A 20657-nucleotide genomic window follows, 5' to 3' on the forward strand; every position below is an offset into this window, starting at 1 on the left:
GCGGTTTGGTTGTTGAGCAGTATTACCATCGTGCTGGTCCCAAATAGCATGCTCGTCTTGCTGCCGCACCAGATTAGGATAGTCTTATCGGCCTCGGTTTCGAGTAGTATTGGCATCGCGCTGGTCTTGAGTACCATGCCCGTCTTGCTACCATTCCGAATCGTTCACTGTCTAGCTATCATGCTAGTCTCGTCCCATTATAAAGTTCCTTTTTCTTTTCTATCCTTATTTGAACCTTCCATTTCATCACCCTCTTATATAAACGTACATTGCCCTAAGACAATGGTGGGTCCCTTTGGCCCACTTGTCTTGAAAATTAACCATGTTAATGCTATGCAGAAAACAAGGTGATAGCTGGTCAAGGGAGGCGATTCCGAACCAGCTAAAGAAACTGGGGGTCTTTCTTAGTGATCGAAGAGGGCACCCACGTGAGCCAGCCCGAGTAAATCCTGAACCCACCTTAAATTCCTCTCTCATCGGTTGGTATACCTATCCTTTCTCTTGAGCAAGGTTCTCGAGAGAGCGATCTCAAGTCTCGGGTTCCTTAGAAACTCGAGATACGTGCCGTCAGATCATCTAGATCCAAAAGACAAGATCAAGGCACCCAACTAGCTTGACAACACCACCGAGGACTTAATGCCCCTTCGTCGGTTCGCTCTTGTTTGATCAATATCACATTTTACTTTCTGCACTACTTTCAACCTGTTCATTCGATTCAGGGATTTTCTCATCCCTGCACTCGTGACCGTCCTAGGGAAGCGAGCTGCTCAAACCTCCTTCCTTACACTCCTTTTGAGTCAAGACTTATGGTCAGCTCCCAGGTTCTTTCCTGGGTTGGTGTGAGAGGGGACTTAAAGGTCCCTGACTCCCCTCTTCCTCGCCCTAGTGGACCCTCCACCAAGGCCCCTTACATTGATAGCACCTCCGCTACCACACACAACACGCACCTTGCTACTGGCAAGTCCTTTGCCAGTCATATTGTTGAGGTACACCAGAAGGCTGCTCTGTCCACTCTCGCGAAAGGCAAGCAAGTTGCCATCATTTCTGAGGGTCGTCGCAAGGCTACCCCCTGAACTCCTTCACTACCCCGAACCTCTACACCTGGAGGCTCAGCGCACAGAGGCAGAGATCCTGAGCTCTCCACCCCACACACGAACCTAAAGGCTCGTAGTCCATCCACTCGAGCCACACCTCGGGGCAACTTTCATGCTACCTCGAACTCACGTTCAAAGCTAGGCCTTCTCGGGCCAAACCCTACACGCGCCATGCGTCCCACAACATGGCGTAGCGCCAGTTCTGTGTCAGCTCGAGCACATGAGGGTCGACCACTTCATCCTCCCTCTCACCACACATAGCTTCATCCTGTGAGAGATAGGCTCCCGCCCAGTCCCTCATAGACACAAGCTCGTGGGTCTCGACCTCTCAAGGTTGAACTCATTGACTGAGCCCAGGCTGATCCCCAAGTCGCCCGGGCTTTGCAGGTTCCTCCCATATCCCAACTCAGGTGGAGTCATGAACGGGCTGTTTCTTTCGTCACTCCTCCTTCACCAGGTAAGCACCTCGAGACCTGGTACTCAAAGGTTTTCCCTAAGAGTACCATTTAGAGTCAGCCACCCCAGGTTAGGCATGCACCCGGGCCTCACAAGGGAATCCAGGGCAAATGCCTGATGTTAGACAAAGGCCTCCAGCCTCTAAGGAAAAAACCCAGGTTGCCTTCTATCCTTGGACCCCACTCTCTACTCCAATTAATAGATACAGCCCTTGCATGCTGAAGAAAAGTGGGGCTAAGCCCAATTATGGGGTGAAGTCCATAACAACCTCAAGACAAAGCAGAAGAGAGGCCTGCAGGCACTGACCACAGAAGCCTCTAAGGCAGTTGAGGTCACCACCCTTGGTGACCTCCTACCTCATAATCCCTTCTTCCCTCTGCGGATCTCAGAGCCTGAGCAAGTCCAAGAATATTGTCTGGTGATCACTGCCCAAAAGCCACGGTCCCAAGACCGTCGAGAACCAGTCCTCACAAGGTCGGCGTACAAGGCTCAAGTCCAGTCGAGGCATGCTGAGCCCCGGCAGACCGACTTGCCTCATGCGACTCGCCAACCCCGACAATCCACTACTCCACTTGGCTCTAACTCTCCAGAAGAAACGTTCAGTGTCATGGTGATCAACGAGCCGGATGACGCTCAAGAAGAGTGGATGAACAGGTTCGACGTAATGATGCAGTCCACCCTCAAAAAGATGGATCGCCTCGAAGCCTCCAAGTCCCTTTCTTCTCACCACGAGACCGATCCCCCGTTTGGTGAAAACACGGTTCCATGCAAACTCCCCCGGTCTCCCATTATAGCTCTTCTTCCCGTGGGATCTCCCAAACCGACATAGATGACATGGTGGCCCACAGTCTCAAGAACAAGGTCTCGGGCATTCAAGAGGAGCCACTTTATCAAAATTCGTACCCCTCATACATCGCCCAAGTGTCGTTTCCCCCGAATTATCAAAAAGGGAAGCTCCCCCTAGTCAACGGTACTATGTCCCCGTATCAGCATACTGCTCACTTCCAAGCGGTTTGGCGAGAGATGGCAACTAATGGGCGACTCCTCTTCCGTCAGTTCATCGAGACTCTCGAAGGGCCAGCCGTCCAGTGGTATGCTCGGCAACCTCCAAACTCGATGCACATCTGGCAGGAAATGGAGCTGTTGTTTTACCAACGCTTCTATGAAGTGCAAAGGAACGTGGAAACCATCGAGCTCCTCACTTTGAGTCAAAAACCTGGTGAGCCAGTTGACAAGTTCATCGCCTGAGAGTGAGAGTTGGCAACCTTTCATGCCACTCTCATGACTGAAAAAGGACCTGTCCAGACCTACGTACGAAATATGCTTCCCGAGATTACCTTGCATGTTGAGCTCATCTCTAAAGCATTTCGTATTGAGAGTCTATCCAAACACCATGGCCGATCTCATCAGCAACCCTCTCGCTCGAACTCCAGCTCCAACACTCGAGGCAATTAGAAAAAAGCGATGATCAGTGCGACCGTCACCATGACTGACACTAACAAAGCCGCCCCTCAAACCTTGGACCTCTCCAAGGCACAGACGCCTCAGGTTAGGGACAAGTAGCAGTCCTACAATTAGGTCTTTCCCCCTAAAAACATAAATCAAAGTGACTTCTGGATCCAGCACCAGAATAAGGTCTATCCTTTTGACAACCAGCGCATTGCTTCGACTACTTCCGGAGCAAAACAGGATCCAGCTGTTAGAGGTCAACACTAAAGAATAAGCTGGATGGGAGACACACGAGAGGTACTGTGCCTATCACAGAAGAGTAGGTCACCCCACTTAAGACTGCTGTAAGCTCACAGACACTATCGAATCCCTTATTAAGAAGGGTCAGATAAAGCTTGAAGAGTTAAAGAAAGCGTTCGAGGTAACTAAGGCTTCTCACATAATGACAATCCAAGAGGGTGATGAGGCACCCGCTATCCTCTGTGCACTATTCTCCATAATGCTCAAAGAAGGAGACGTCACACTCAAGCCGACAAGGCAGCCCAAGTTCCTGCCTCCAAGAACTGAGAACCTCTAGTGCTCATATGATTAGGTACTAGACCATGACGTGAGCGAATGCACTAGTTTCCATGAGGTCTTGGAGAAGAAGAGGCAGCAATGTTAAGAAGTTTAGGGTAACCCAGAACGACACCCTCAAGTTCCTCTTTCACTGGTGCAAGTAGATCTCCCGGCACAAGCTCAAGGAAGCACTGAGCTAGACCCTATGCAAGCCCTCTTCAAGGCGATGCTTCAACAAGGTCTCGTCACTCCCAAGCCCGCCCGGCAACCGAGGAGTCTTGCCCAAGGAATAGAAAATCTCTGATGTCCATATCACCAAGTATGGGACCACGAGCTCAAAGAATGCTCTGGGTTCAAAGCTATATTCACTCAGAAGGTATAAGAAGGCCACATCATCTGCACCGTTCTCCCAGAGCACTCCCAAGCCGTCACTCCCATTCAAGAGGAAACCCCACTACAGGCCCCCTACGAGCATACACTGGGCCCTTCAGAGCCCTCGACTTCTCAACCCTAGGAATTCTATCATGGATGAAGTAGACTCAAGTCCCGCAAGCGTGAAGACATCCACCAAGCCAGGGTTACTCATCAGCTCGATGGGCTGAATCAAACCCCTCCTCAGGGATCTAAACGGAGACGAGCGCTCAGGTCCGCTCGCCGAAGGAATCGTCTTCCTTAGCCACCAGTCGAGGAAGAATTTCTCAAGCCCCTTCCTCCACTGCCAACCTTACAGGACTTCATCCCAGACGCTGCTCGCCTTATCCTATCATCCAATCAGACGAATGTCCTTGAGTCATCAATAGCTCGGGAGTCATCCAATATGCGTGACGATGCTAAAAGCACCACGCAACTGTCAAAGTCGAGCAAGACCTAAAATACCCCATGCACAAGTTCAATTCCGACGACGATGTAAAACACTGCCCTGAACATTCTAACTCTTCTTCTATTCCCTCATCTTCTTTCTCTTCCGCATGTATAGCTCGGTAGCGCCCAGACTTCGACACTCTAAACAGAGAGCTCGAAAGCACCAGCCTCAACAAGTTGCAGTGGAAGCGCCAAAGAAAGATGCCGGCCCAATCGGCTGGGTTCTTGACAGTCGCCAACGCCCTATCAACCCAAGCCAAGACCGAGCCATTTTCAAGCTCCTCTTATAAAGGAGCCTCCCACATGGTGCAGATCTTGGAAGTACTACCCAACACGAGCCAGATGAACCTAACATCGGGGAAGAAGCTACAACCTACACTTCAAAAGCTCAAGGTCCTTAAGTTTCTTGATCCTCCACTTTTCCCTAAGCCTCAACCTCAAACCTCTACATCCCTATTACAAATCCCTATTACTTCCCCATCAACCCAGACCGCACCGGCTGAACAACAGAGTCAGCTAGTGTCACAAACCAAAACTCAACCAAAGCCAGTTCCTAAACCTACCCTACCACATACATCAATGACTGGATCAGGAACACAGAAGACTAATGAGGATAAAGTAAAATATGATGTAATTGGGCATTTGAGAAAGCTTGCAGCCCTTCTAAGTATCTATGATGCCCTTCTGCTAGCTAGAGACTATCGTATGGCCTTAGTTCAAGCTCTTTCTAACTCAGACGTATACTAGACTGAAGTGGAGCCTATTGAGTGACCTCGACACCGATACAACATCCTGCTTGGTCGCCCTTGGCTTCACGATCAGGGGATGGTTCTTTCCAAGCTCAACCAATGCTTCAGATACAGTTGAGATGGGAGATAGCACAAGGTCTATGTTGATAAGAGGTCGTTCCCTATAGCTGAAACTCACTATGCCGACACTAAGTACTATTTCACAGACCTTCTAGCACTAGAAAAATCAAAGGATGATGATTGGAAGCCTGTGATAGAGACAGGACCCTCATCTCATGATGATGTTGAAGATCTGGGATGAATGATTGCAGACATGTTCAAGGAGGAGGAAAGATAAGGCAAAATCCTCCCTTTGACTCCTATCTACTCAACTATACCTTGCCACCTCTCCGAGGTCATGGTGTCTTCTCTCGAAAATGAAGATTCTCCCTCTATCTCTACTTCTGATTTGCCAGATCAAAATGGCGTGCTAGAAGCAATTCCTGAGACTAAGGAGGCCCTAGAGGTAGACCTTCCAGCATCGAGGGTCACTTATACACCAAACCAGCAGAAGGTCCTGCATGTCCCCATCGCTCTTTTAGAAGTAGAATTGGCACACCAAACGGGGCCTATATACTGGCAAACTCAGATTGAGGAGAGGCGATACCCCCTATCAATGGGCGATACTTAAAGAAGTACTATCCCTAATATATCCCTTAAATGTAGCGCATGCAGTAAAAAGAAGGAAATGGAAAAGAAGAACATTAAGTTGCCTCAAAAGAAGTTCATTTCTTTCATTGCATTAGAAAAGGTTACAAGCTATAATCAAAAGCCCATTATTAGGGAGGTTACAAAGCTCTTGCATCTGAGGATAAGACGACGGTTACAACCTAAAAAGAAATGCCCTCATCATGAAGAAGAAGCAAAACAACTTGGAAGTCAGCTTCAATTCATCTATCGGGTGTTCTCAAAGAGGTTAGCTTCGATTCATCTGTCATACAAAGCAGACTTCTTTGGCAAGGAGCTGGCCCATGATGGATTCCCTTCCTCAAAAACAACTTGGACTTCACTGGAGTGTTTGAGGACTTGGCTTCCAACAAACCACAGTGATCGGGCCTTCTCATTTGCCATCACTTTTCGCCCCCACAAGGCATCACGGTCCATGGTCATCGCCGCGCGCAACTCAATGTCGTGCGTGAACATCGTTGCGTGTGACTTAGCGCAACAGGTAACCACTACCGTGCGCAGCTCAACGTTGCGTGCTACCATCATCACGGGCAGGCCAACGCCACACAAGACCATCACCACGAGCGGCATGCTCCCGAGCATGGCTATCGCCATGTGCAGCCTAGAGATACGTGAAGGCAGCGCTGCATGCGACTTAATGACGCATATGCCCTTATTAAGCCTTGGATTCCCACTGTTCCCAATTCTCGGGGGGCATTAACTCCCATGCCTCTTCGATTTCCCCAATCGTCGCTCCTCGTCGCTGGTCCGCCCTCTCACTACCTTTCGCCTCCCCACAACCCTTCGGGCTTCACTGGAAACTTCCTCTTCCCACTGGGAATCCCCTCTGACCTTGATTTTTTCCCTTATCGACAGCCGGGGATATCGAAAGAAACCCTTCCCTGCCTTCTACTCGTTACCAGAGTTGGCGAAAAACTATCAAAATCCTCAGAAAGCTTCCTTGTGACCTTGCGGGCTTCCCTTCTCCCTGGTTTCGCACTTCTACAGTTCGTCACAACTCACCGAAATTTCACTATGGTTTTGGTGAGCCCACTGCTGCTCCTTCTTCTTTTTTTCCGATAACCAGAAGATTGTCACAGTCCCCTGGCCCCTCTGCAACCTGCCCGCAATCGCGGAACTACCGAAAAAGCACTCGAACTCCGGCAAAGCACCATTTCGACTCTCAGTGAAGCTCTGAGAAGCTCCCTCTTCCCTGCTCAAAAAGCCTTGGCACTCTCCGAAACCTTCGCAAGCACGTTACGAAGGCCAAAACCTACTCAAGCTCGCCAGAAAACTTCTAAAGGTCTGTATGCTGCAAGTATTGGTTGGGACCTCTTACCGAAAATCTCTTGGCGGAAGCTACGTCTCTTTCTCTATCTAAAATCTTCCTACACTGTTTTACCTTTATGTAAAATAGTAAAATGGGGTTTTTCCCTTTTATACTCAGCGGTGCCAAAAATTTCCCCTCACAAGATCGAAATGATGCTCCAGACCTCCTCTTCAGACGACAATAAGACCAGGTCGGGGCAGGTCAACCCCAAGACCCGAAAGAGTTATCGTCGTGTGCTTCGTCAAGGGGCTATCGTTGTGCGCTTCATGAGGACTTATCACCGTACTCTTCATCGAGAGGCTATCGCCACGCACCTCACCGAGAGGCTATCACCGCGCGCCTCATAGAGGAGCTATCACCGCGGGCCTCACCGGAAGGTAACACCGTGCGCTTAACAACATGCCTAATGCCATGCGCGCATCATCTAGGCCTAATGTCATGTGTGCCACCCAAGACTAGTGCCATGCGCATGCCATGAAACTCTCATCTGAACCACCATTCTAAATCCCCAAGGAGTTCATTTCCTGCACCACAGTCTCACTTCTCAGGGAGTTGAGTCTCTAGTGATGGCTCTGTTCCACCAGGGAAGCACATTCCCGCACCATAGCCATGGTCCATGCTGCATGACCTTAAACAGCATGGCCATAGTCTAGATGCACGACCCTAAACAGCATGGTTCAAACTATCTGACCCTAAATTGTAGCGGAGGTCTAGTTGTCGACCTTAAACTGCATGGTCCTACTTGCATGACTCTAAACTGCATAACCATGGTCCAAACTATACGACCTTAAATTGCAGTGGAGGTCCAGTTGCACGATCTTAAACTACATGGTCCTACCTGCATGACTTTAAATTGCATAGCCATGGTCCAAGCTACAAGACCTTAAAATTGTAACCCACAACGCGCTAAATAGTCCATACGCATGACCTAAACTATGAAATGGGCGCATCGCTTCGCTAGGTTTATTCCATCGACATCCCCAGTGGAGTTAGGAATATTCCATCAATATCTTCAGTGGAGTTAGGTGTATGCAAAGAAAAAGTGGGTTGCCTTACCTCTTCAATCCCCGATGGGTCTGTTTCACACCAACATCTCTAGTATGAGTCACATCCTATTACAACCCACTATCCCCAAGGGGTTAGGGCCATTCTTATCCTTTCAACCCCCAGTGGGGTTGCATCTGTGCTTTGGCATATCATTCTCAGCAAAGTTACATTCATACCATTACTTGCTCGCCCCGGGGAGTCACACTTGCCCTCTTAATCCCCAGTGAAGTTCGCCTCAGTTTTCCACTCCTCGTAGGGCCACCATGTTCATGTAAAAGCTCTTTAGGCTTGTGTATAGGCTTAGCTATTTTTATCCACAGGCCTATGCAGCTTCGCCTACATGGCACACCCTGGTCCGTGCTGCATGACCTTAAATTGTATAGCCTTGGTCTTAGCCGCATGACCCTAAACCGCACATCCATGGTCCGTGCTGCATGACCTTAAACTGCACAACCATGGTCTGTGCTGCATGACCTTAAACTGCATAGCCATGGTCCATGCTGCATAACCTTAAACTGCACAGCCATGGTCTAGGTGCATGACCCTAAACTGAATGGTCCAAACTATATGACCATAAACCATAGTCTACATCCTAGCTGCATGACATTAAAAGGCTTAGCATCATGGTCCAAACTATATGACCTTAAACTATAGCAGAGGTTTATTTGCACGACTTTAAATTGCATGGTCCTAGTTGCATGACTTTAAATTGCATAACCATGGTCCAAGCTTTATGTATGATGTTAAACTGCTTTGCCTAGGTCCCGGAAGCATGACCTTAAACACGCCCTCACATATGCATACACACCCTTTACGTGCATCATAATACACGCCTTCCTTAACTGACCCATCTGTGTACGCACACCACCTTCAATGCTTCCCCAACGAGCCCATTCACTTCACTACCACTATTCATCATTCCCCAGTAAGTCTCACCCATGTTCACAAAATGGCGAGCCATCTCGCCATCCATACTCGTCATTAGCTAGTGGGTCACCATTTTTCACCCACCATTCATCATCTTCCAACTTTCATAGGCTGACTCGTACCATCTCCCTAAAGTGAGTCAAAACCATCATCATACTCACACTATGGCCTCCACAGACTGCCATTCATCACCACTATGGTCTAGTTGTATGACCCTAAACTATAGTGCACGTCCTGGCCGCATGACATTAAAAGGCTTCACACAGGTCTCAAAGGCATGAACCTAAACACGCCTTCACAAAAAACGAGCATGGTGTACACCTGGACAAGGGAATGCCATGAGTAAAAATGATGGATGGACATGGTCACCAAACCATGAGTAAAAGAGTTCCGTGAATAAAAACCAGGGTACAGTGAAAATCTCGAAAGGGCACTGTGAGAAAAAAAGGATGAAAAATGTGGACATGGTCGAAAGGTCATGGGTAAAAGAGCCTGAAAATAAAGCAAGTTGGTGAAAACTGTCTTTACGGTGACACTTCCCCTGTTCAAGTGAAAATCTGCAAAGGACGCTTGGACCAATAAAAAGCATGTTGACACAGCATCACAGCCTCAACCAACTCTCAAATTGTCAAACATGCATAATTTTGGCTAGCAGGTCCACACACAATCTTCAGCCACCAATATCCAATCACAATCACAACGTAAAATGGCTCACTGGAGAGTGAGAGCCTCATAAGATCTCTCACACTTTACCTTCAAAAACAACAAGAGTCCTTAAGGGTGAGGACGACGACCGAAAGATCCCTCCAAAATGTTAAAGATCCCTACGAAGGTAAGAAACTGACAAAGCCAGGGCCTAACTCGCTAGAGACTTCAAGGTTATTTAACGCCATGAGGTCACCTCGCCAAAAACCTTAACCGACAGGCCCAAATTTTCGGACCTAGCAGGATGGGGCCCACGAGGTTGCCTCACCAAAATTCCCCCTAGCCGACAGGCCTATATCTTCGGGACAAGTCAAAAGCCCCCTATTGGACCCCACTAAAAGGGACCTACAATGATACCCTGATCATCAAAAGCAAACCTGGTGTAGCAGCAAACAATGTCGACCAAAGTTTCATAGCACTTGGCCGCCCGATTCTGACCAATGAGGTCCCTACAAAATCCTCAAGCTGTTAGAATCGCAAATAGTCCCTCGAGGGTAAGGACTTCTACAGATCCCTCAAAAAGTCTCTTCTCCCCCTAAAGCCTCCACGGATGGACCCATACATTGCATCCAAAGGTTCGAGCATCCTACTTACAGCATTACGTGGTTCATGTAGTCCTTCGCTAGCCAAGGGAAATTTCCCAAATGATTGTATTTATCGCTTCTCTCGAAGCATAACACTCAGCGGGGCATGTTGTTGGAAGACATTTTTCATCATCATGGGTCCTCGGTCAATAAAGCCTAACAAACAGTGGAAATTCCGACAGTCTCATAATGGTCCCATAACTGGATAAGATCTTGATAAGGACTCTCAAAAGTCTCCTGCCCAATTTCGTTGCATTTCGACATGTCTAAGGCAGTGTAGACTGAGAAATAGTTTCAGCAGAATCAACCTCTAGCACTCTAAAACGGACACCTATAACTAGAACTATATTTTTGGTGCTTTAAATTGTTGTGTGACCACTATCATTGGATTCAGCACTGTTTAAAACCCCCAAAGGTCAAATTTCAGCTTAAACAGATACTCCCAGAAAAAATTATAGGCAAAAGATCGAACAGGAGGAGCCGCACACTATTCCCATGCGGCCACCCTGCAACTAAACTCCATTAAAGGGATAGTCACGAACAGTGACTTGTGATACTTATACCACCCTCGTCGAAGATCAGATCATGCTAAAACTTGATGGAACGTGTTCCTCTCGTCGAGACGAGCGTTTCGATATGTGGCAAGCCCTGCGACGACTTCCAAGCGTAAAGAAAAGCTGGAGAGAAGTTGTTGATCCATGAAGATAGTTGTAGAAAAATCAGTAGCGTCACACCTCGCTCGCGCAGCCAAATTATGCCACTCGCGAAGCTAATTGGTGCATAACCAGTTCCATCACGTGCGTAAGGTCTAGGGCTACCTCTAATCTGAACTCCGTACATGATGAACAGTCGGATTCCACGCTCGAAGCCGATGAAGTGATTGCAAATTCAGGCATCGAAATTCTAGATTCTGACCAAAAGTCCAAAGTTGCGAAATCTTCACTGAACACGGAATCAAGCTGCGTTTATTGCCACGCGATCAAGACAGCATGCTTAGTGTGATCCATGAATAAATCATAGAAAAACATCAAGGAACGACCACACTATCGATCAGAACTTTCAAGATTCATCCAAATTTCAAGTCACATGATTGTGGCCTAAAAACACGATCCATGGCTCGAAGTTGGTATCAAATCGATTGTCACACCGAGCCTTACAAGAAAACATTTGTCACATCGAGCCTTACAATAAAACAATTATCTTTCGATTAAAGGGGCATCAGAACAACCCCGGATCATCTGTGAACAATCACGCATGTTATAGGGCAGCACAGGGACTGTTTTGGAATTCCACAAATTGTTAGGAAGGGGAAAATATGTCATTTTGCACCCTATTTTCTAATTTCTTTCAATTCAGTGAAATCTTAATTTCTGGCAATTAAGTTTAAATTTAATCAATCCACCCATGTTTGGGCACAATTCTATATACCACGTACTACCATTGTACGCAGAACCGACCTTCATTCATTCACCAAGGAGAACTTTTCTTAATAAAATTTCTCTTTCTTCTCATGGTTGGGTCACGTTTGGAGAGAGAGATAGAGAAAGGAGAGAGACTTTTGGATCGGTACCCTTAGGTTCAAGGTAAATCTTCTCTCTCTTCTTTTCATTTTCTTCTTCTTCTTCGTCTGAGCTTCTCTTAGAGGCCATGCACGGCAGTGGCAATGTCGTGCATGCCTCTTTCCTTCTGTCCTCACTGTGGTTTCACAGGTCGTGCGTGGCAATGGCAGTGCCATGCACGAGCTGCTTTCTTCTTCCTTTCGTTTGTCTCTATCTCTCAGTGTGGTTTGCAGATGGCGCTGCTCATCGCCGTCTGCAAATGTGTTCTTGACGCCTCAGTGAGGAGTACAGACAGTGAAGCCCATTGCCGCTCGCAGGGATCTCATCTTATTGCGTGCCTATCGCATACGGCGATGCCTATCGCCACCCTCGAAGGGTCGTGGCAATACCTATCGTCGTGTGGAGCTCCTCTCTTACGCCTTCTTGTCTATCGCAGCGTCCGCGAGCTCCCTTCGCAAGCTCGGTGCCTATCGCCGTCTGCGAGCTTTCTTTGTGTGCTCGGTGCCTATCGCCTTCCGCAAGCTCCCTTCGCATGGTCGGTGCCTATTGCCGTCCGTGAGCTTTCTTCATGCGCTCGGTGCCAATCGTCGTCCGTAAGCTTTCTCGGTGTGCTCGGTGCCTATCGTCGTCTGCGAGCTTTCTTCGTGCGCTCCTTGCCTATCGCCATCTGCGAGCTTTCTTTGTGTGCTCGGTGCCTATCTCCATCTGTGAGCTTTCTCTATGTGCTCGTTACCTATCGTCGTGCGCAGAGTCCTCTTTGTGTCCCACACCTATCGTCGCGTGCTTCAGAGAGAACTATCATCGCGCGCTTGACAAATGGCTATCTCCGCGCACTTCACAAGAGGCTATCGTCACCCATGCAATGGTGTGCTGCTTTCTCGTGTTGCCAATGGCAACGCCTCATGCTGCCCGTAGTTCACTATTTCCAAAGGCCGTGATACTGCTACTCCACGGTTGTGGGTGGAAATGCTTGGCGTCGTCGAGACCCCATCTCTCCACCGCCTTGCGCCTTCTCTTCATTCTCTCTTCTTCTCACTTGATTGAGGGTTGACTCAGTCTAACACCACCTTAGTGGTTTGGTTGTTGAGCAGTATTACCACCGTGCTAGTCCCGAGTACCATGCCCGTCTTGTTGCCACACCAGATTAAGACAGTCTTATTGGCCTCGATTTCGAGTAGTATTGTCGTCATGCTGATCCTGAGTACCATGTCAGTCTTGCTACCACTCCGAGTCGGTCACTATCTAGTTATCATGCTAGTCTTATTCCTTCATCAAGTTCCCTTCTCTTTTCTATCCTTATTTGAACCTTCCACTTCATCACCCTCTCATATGAGCATACATTGCCCTAAGACAAGGGTGGGTCCCTTTGGCCCACTTGTCTTGAAAATTAATCATGTTAGTGTTGTGCAGAAAACAAGGTGATCGCAGGTCAAGGAAAGTGATTTTGAACCAACTAAAGCAGCTGGGTGGCTTTCTTCGTGATCTAAAAGGGGCCCGCGCGAGTCAGTAAGTCTCAAACCAACCTAAATTCCTCTCTCTTTGATTGGTATACCTGCCCTTGCTCTTGAGCAAAGTTCCTAAGAAATTGATATCAAGTCCCATGTTCCCTAGAAACCCGAGATACGTGCCTCTAGATCATCTAGATTCGGAGTGCGAGGGAGATAATAGGTGAGGAGGTTTGGTCAAATGTTTAGGGGTTTTCTTATGTCGCATGAAAGAAAAATAGAATGAAGGTCTATCATGAAATAACACGAGGAATTAGGGTTCTATAAGAAATTTTCCCAACTTTTTCTTCATTACAATGCCCTTTTATATTGGGTAAACTATATTTTAAGGGAAAGCTTTCTATGCTCCCCCTACAACATAGAAGTTTTATCCTCCCCCATATTTTAAACCATTTATTTAAAATGTAGGGTTGAGATTAATCCACTTGAGTTGTCCCAAAAAAAGGGGCATGGGTTCAACCGGTAACCCTATCTAAATAACCCGTACAAGAGAAAGATTCCCATTTCCTAGGTTAGAGAGAGAAAGCTCCTTGGACAAAAAAGTGGAAGCAGAGAGAGAGAGAGAGAGAGATATGAGAAAAGGGCAAGCTGAAAGAGAGAAAACGCGGGACCTCGAATCCCTAATTTCTCTGCAAAGCCAGGGGTTTTTTATACAGCAGCTCTTCTTGTGCCTCCCATTTTGAGCCATTTTTTTGAAGCTATGGTAGGCGATCATGGACGTTGCTACTGATTTGGACCTATTTCGTTGGGTCGATTCTGGTTGAGTAACCGCAGGGATTCAGTGATCTTGTTTTAGAGGGAGAAAGATAGCAACTCGAATTCATTAAATGGGGATCTCTAAGGTTCTTTTAGAAATCGTCGATTAACATGTCTGCTACTTTGTGATCAGTAGAGGTTTGCCATTTGGGACACTTCTAATTGATAAACTTATTCTAATTCTTATCTTTTTCGGATACGAAGACTTTGATCTCCCTTTCTTCTTATTTCTGCTGATTTTGACTATGTTTAGATGCAAATATCATGTTCTCCCTTTCCTATTTTTGCATAAATTTAGTACCAAATCATTATTAGCACAATACACTCAAACAAATTAATATTTAAGGTTTTTTTTTCTTTAGAACCTATATATACACTCTATAATATAACAACATTTCCATCATGATCATCTATATGAGAACGAAATTGATCATCTATATGAGAAAGAAAATATGATGGACTTCAAGAGCGCTGAAGGTATTCCAATGATGAGAACGACATTCCCCTATGAAAAACAAGCTGCTAAGTTGTACACCCATGGTGTATTTAGAAAGTTCGTTGAAGAAATTTAAAAGATACCTCCCATGGTTGCGGAGTCTATAGAAGTTGAGGGACCAAATACCACATATAAGGTGTATAAATATGATGTCAATCGACCCCACTATAAAGTGATATTCAATGAATCATAAATCACAGCAACTTGTACATGTTGCTTGTATGAACATGATGGTTTTCTTTGTACACATGTCTAAAAGGTTTATTATTATAATAATGTTATGCTCATCCCCGAGCACTACATCATGAGAAGATGGACTAAGGAAGGGAACAAAGAGATGGTATCAGATGGTGATGCTGTTCAAATTAAGTCTGACTATAAAGAGTCTCAAACTGCTCGTTACAATGATTTAAGTAGAGTCGCCTTTAAAGTTATATTAAACGGATCAGATAGTGAAAGACTCTGGGAATTTACAAAAAAATATTCTTATGGAATGTAATGAAAAAGTGGAGAGGAAGATATTAGAGTATGAAAAAGAGGCAACTTGTTCGAATCAAGGTAGCAATATAAAAGGTGTCATGCCTAGTCATTGCTACACACCATGGACTAACCCAGACATCTTTATACTTAAGCCACAATGTGCTCGAACAAAAAAGCGGTCTGGCACTGCAAGAAAGAAAGCACCATGGGCAGAGAAGACAAGCACGAGGAAGTGTTTTGTTTACCAAAATGTAGGGCATGATAGATGTACTTGTCCAACTTTTAGAACTCAAAGGTAAATTTATAATTATGCTTACAACTATAATTTAATATTGTTATACTTTAATATTATCTTGTGAATTTGAAATAATGCATCAACTTATCACTATTTTGCAACTTATGCAGGTCCAACATGGAAATTCCCACAATGGAGCCTGAGGTTGAGCAAAATAATATGTAGACTTTAGTATATACACCATTCGCTTTTTTGATGGTATATCGATAATACATTTGCACTGATTAATTGTTATATATTAAATTTATTAGGATATAATGGCATGTGTTTTATGTTAACTACTTAGTTCTTTCCACTTTCAATTAGTTTCTATTTTCAATTGGTTACCAAGCTAATGTATATCCTAAATTTTCAATGACTATACCAGTTTAGATAACAATGCAAGAAGTCAAAGCAGATGTCATATCTTTAAGAATAAGACTGGAGTTTTTTTTACAAGCCCAATGGTCAACCCTCAAACTCATCATCTCAGAATTTTTTTGCAAGCCCAATGCTCAACAATCAAGCTCATCATCCTATAAATTTTTGCAAGCCCAATGCTCAACAATCAAGCTCATCATCCTATAAATTTTTGCAAGCCCAATGCTCAACAATCAAGCTCATCGTCTCAAAAAAAATTTACAAGCCCAATGCTCAACAATCAAGCTCATCTTCTAAGAAATTTTTTGTAACCCCAATGCTCAACAATCAAGCTCATTATCTTAGAAATTTTTTACAACCCCAATGCTAGTAGAGAAGACTTTGTCTTGGAATTGAGCTTCGAAATGGAATTTTTGTAAAGCTTCCATATGTTGCAAATTCATGTTGCAAGTAGAATTTTGTCTAGTTTCAAAGTGCATGTTGAATAGTTTCAGAATGGAATTTTTGTATAGCTTTCCATTTTACAAATTGATGTTGCAAATAAAATTTTTGTATAGCTTCGAAATGAAATGTATGTATAGCTTCCATATATTGCAAATGATATGTAGATCTCTCGCGCTATCCCATGACCTAGCTATCTTACTCTTTTTCTCATTCATTTGGTGTGTGTGTATGTGTTTGTCTCTCTCTCTCTCTCTCTCTCTCTCTCTCTCTCTCCTCCCTACGAACTCTATGGATGGTTTGCGCTTTCAATAATATTCCTTAGCTTTTAATACTAAAATAATAGTGCTCCAAATTCATACAGCAGATAGTATCAGGTAAGCAGTAGATATCAAGACAGAAGCATACATGCTCTCAAAAAATTACCCAAATTTGCTTCAAGTAGCATGAGAAGTAATTAGTACCATGAGAAGTAATTAAAACTACCATTGATTGCCCATATTAACATTTTCACTACCTAGACCAAATTCCCTGAATCAAAAGGAAACACCAAGCCTGAATCGAAAGAAAATTTCCTAGAAACACAGTTTGAAGAAGTTGAATTGCAATCCATGATTCCCATAAGGAATTAGTGTGTATTTAGGGTCCTGTCTTAAATAGAACTCACCATGAAAAGACATTGTCTCAACTCCTAATTCCTCAGGAGAAAGATAAAATGTAAGAAATAAAATTCATTTGAGAAATGTTATTGTCTTAAATAGATGTTACACGGACATAGAGTTTGAGGGCAAGGAACTACATCAAAATTGTTTGCAAAACTGAGTTTGTATATATTTAACTACAAGACTTTAAATTACAAATATGTAAGAGGCCCCTATCTAAATACACCCTTCCCCTTCACCCTTGGTCGAAGTTCCCATTTGAGTTCTTCAGGTATAGCAGGACCGTGATACTGGTCTTTTCTGTACTTTGTTCTCCTTTGATTATCCTCCTCACCATCCTCCTCATATTTCTCTTTGCTTTCACCATCCTCAACTTTTTCTTCGCTTTCACTATCTTCCTCACCATCCTCCTCACCTTCCTCTTCACTTTCACTCTCATATTTTGCATCTGGCGTGTTCTTACTAACAAATCATCAGCCACGACTACATTACGCCTTGATTCCTCTTCGTTTTCAAGTGGGGCTTTTAACATCCCTATACATGTGTGTTGTTGTAATTACAACAATATTTATATAATTAGAACAATGCTTGCAACTTTTGTATAAGATTTTTAAAAAAGAATTGTCAAAAGAAAACAAAATGGAAGTTCGAGATATGAAGATTTTACTTTGACATTTACAGTAAAAGGTCCAAATACTACTTAAGGAGTAAGCTAATTTCCACTCTTATTCCATTATTGGATATTTTAGAACAAAACAATTACAAATAGAAGGAAAAAGCAAAAACTCTATAGGAGGCACGCCATTTAAATTCCTTATTTGCTCTTTTTTGTGATTTCATCATTATATTCAGAATAATAGCCCCTTAAAATACCATGACAGACTTGGTGCTAGCTTGGAAGACAAAAATAAGTTGTCGCATCAAATTTCCTTACTAGCAATTGGGGCAAAATAATTCTTCACGATTTTGTTCCCATTGCCAATAAGCAGTGCTATCGAAACAAGTTCCCATTGCCAATAAGCAGTGCTATCCAAACCCATATACAAAACTCCCATGTTGATGTTCTATACACACGATTCAAACAAGACATTAAAGTGTCAAATAAAGTGATAAGGACACTGAAATACTTTTAGAAAAATTCATTCTTAATTTCTCTTTTGTTGTTCTAAGCAATCACAAAATGAATTTATTGCAATCAAAAGTAAAGTTATTATTATTGTAGGTGAAGCTCAAGTTTCTTAGACGCATCTGCACTCCAGTTTGCAAAATCAATTAAGGAGGTTTATAGATGCCTTCACACATTGCTCCTTAGATACATGGTATAAGACCTTAATATTCCTAAATATATATAGTGCATGATAATAATGTTTCTTATTAATTGCTCTAGAAATAGAAAAGTTGATTTTAGTATGTAATTCTATTGTTTGCTAAATATTAGTTCTCTTCGAATTAAAGAAAGATTAGATAGTATCTGGCCTTTAGACATATAAATTATATAATTAGAAAGATTCGTAAAAAACTTTCCCAATAAATATTAGATTGCAATGAGCCGAACAACATGCCACGAGTTAATTGTAGTATGACAAGAACAATCGACTTTAAATGCTAGTACTTGATCAAAATCAGACTACGTTTGACCTTTAGACACAAATTATGTGTGTACTAGAACTCATATAAAAACTTCTTAATAAAACCTATTGCCTAAAATAAAACATATTAGAGATGGGAATGTTGTTATATTACAGAGTGTATATATATATAGGTTCTAAAGAACAAATATTAAATATTAATTTGTTGGAGTGTATTGTGCATATGAATTGTTTGTGTTCATAATGATTTGGTCCTAAATTTATGTAGAAACGGGAAAGGGAGAGCAAGATATTTGCATCTAAACACAGTAAAAATCAGCATAAATGAGAAGAAAGGGAGATCAAAGTCTTTGTATCCAAAAACAATAAGAATTAGAAGAAGTTTACCAATTAGAAATGTCCCAAAAGGGAAGCCTCTACTTATCACAAAGCATCTGACATGTTAATCAAAGATTTCTAAGAGAACCTTAGAGATCCCCATTTAATGAATTCGAGTTGCTATATTTCTCCCTCTAGAACCAGATCACAAAATCCCTGTGGTTACTCAACCAGAATCGACCCAGTAAAAACTTTAGATCCAAACTAGGATCAACGTTCATGATCGCCCGCCATAGTTTAAAAAAATGGTTCAAATTGAGAGGCGCAAGAAGAGTTGCTGTCCAAAAAAAACCTTGACTTTACAGAGAAATTAGGGATTCGAAGTCCCGTGCTTTCCCTTTCTCTCGGCTTCCCCTTTTTTCAGCTCTATCTTTGCTTCCCCTTTTTGGTCCCACGAGTTTTCTCTCTCTAACTTGAAAAATGGGGATCTCTCTGGTACGAGTTATTTAGATAAGGTTACTGGTTGAACCCGTGCTTTTTTTTTTATAACAACTCAAAATGAATTAAGCCCAACCCTACATTTTAAATCGACGGTTAAAAATAGGGAGAAGATAAAACTTATATGTTGTAAGGAGAGCTTTGAAAGCTTTCCCATATTTTAAAGCCCATCTTCACACGTGATGAGTGGAGAGTGAGGAAGAATAGGACGTAAGAGAGAGAATTACCAAGTTGTTTGGACGTGTTAATCAAAAGCGAAGGAAGACATAAGTGAACGCAAACAAAAAGCTGAAGGAAGTAATCATGAGGAAAGGACGCTTGCAGTTATTAATGGGGTGCAAGCGCAATGATTTCATGTAAGTGTCCTAAAATAATGCGATGCAATAACTTTAAAAAATTATTTTATGACCGTTTGTTTAATTTAAATTTTGAAATATACATTTTTTTTATTCTAATAAACAATTATCAAAAAAAAAAAATTAAAAACATGACTTAAAATGTATTTTCTTAACCCAATTAATATAGACTGTTTATTTGGTGAGATGCTTAAATCTAGACCTTAGAAAGATTTTTTTCGTTTCCAATTTTTTTAGATGACTTTATTATCATTAGATGAACAATGTTAAACAAGAAAAAAATGATTTTGAGTTTATAAATACTAAGATCTTGAAATTCATCAAATGAATGGTCTAGATTCATTTTTGGAGGGGACTCATTTTGACCATATCTAGGGTTCAAATTGATCTTTTGATTTTTACAGGATTAATTATTGAGATGAAGAGAGTGTGTGTGTAAAATTTGAGGTCATACAAATACCACAAACATGGTTTTCTAGAAGTTTCATTGCGTTATACTATGATACAACCGTTGCATTGGATCATTGCTAAAAAAGTAGTAGTCCAAAAGTAACAAGATAAAGGACCCGGTTTGTATGCGGCCAAGCGCGCATATGTAGAAATGCGGCCTCTTAATATATCTATTTTTGGGACGGATTTTAAGACTTAAGGACATGTAATCTCTAACATGGAGATCATAAATATAAAAATAAATAAATAAATTTTAAAAACTAGAAATAATAATTCTAGTAAGAAAACATTTGGACCGTTAATTTCTATTGTTTTTAGGCGAAACACCTACTTGCATCAATCTTTAAGATGGATGCTTTGCATTTTCCAGAGCGCATATATAGAAATGCGATCCAGCCCGTATGAAACAATTTTCTTATAAAAAAGT

General features: G+C 43.3%; 1 long non-coding RNA gene across 1 annotated transcript; it reads right to left on the reverse strand.

The window, feature by feature from the left end:
• Positions 1–17075: 17075 nt before the first annotated feature.
• Positions 17076–19444, reverse strand: LOC148782268 (uncharacterized). Its single transcript, XR_016054148.1, has 2 exons — positions 18996–19444; positions 17076–17553 (listed from the first exon to the last, which is right to left on the reverse strand). It is a non-coding gene; the product is annotated as an uncharacterized LOC148782268 (long non-coding RNA).
• Positions 19445–20657: the final 1213 nt, after the last annotated feature.

Source organism: Amborella trichopoda, chromosome 4, assembly GCF_054954075.1.
Source record: "Amborella trichopoda isolate Santa Cruz 75 chromosome 4, AtrichopodaSantaCruz75HAP2 v2.0, whole genome shotgun sequence".
NCBI classification, from domain to species: Eukaryota; Viridiplantae; Streptophyta; class Magnoliopsida; order Amborellales; family Amborellaceae; genus Amborella; species Amborella trichopoda.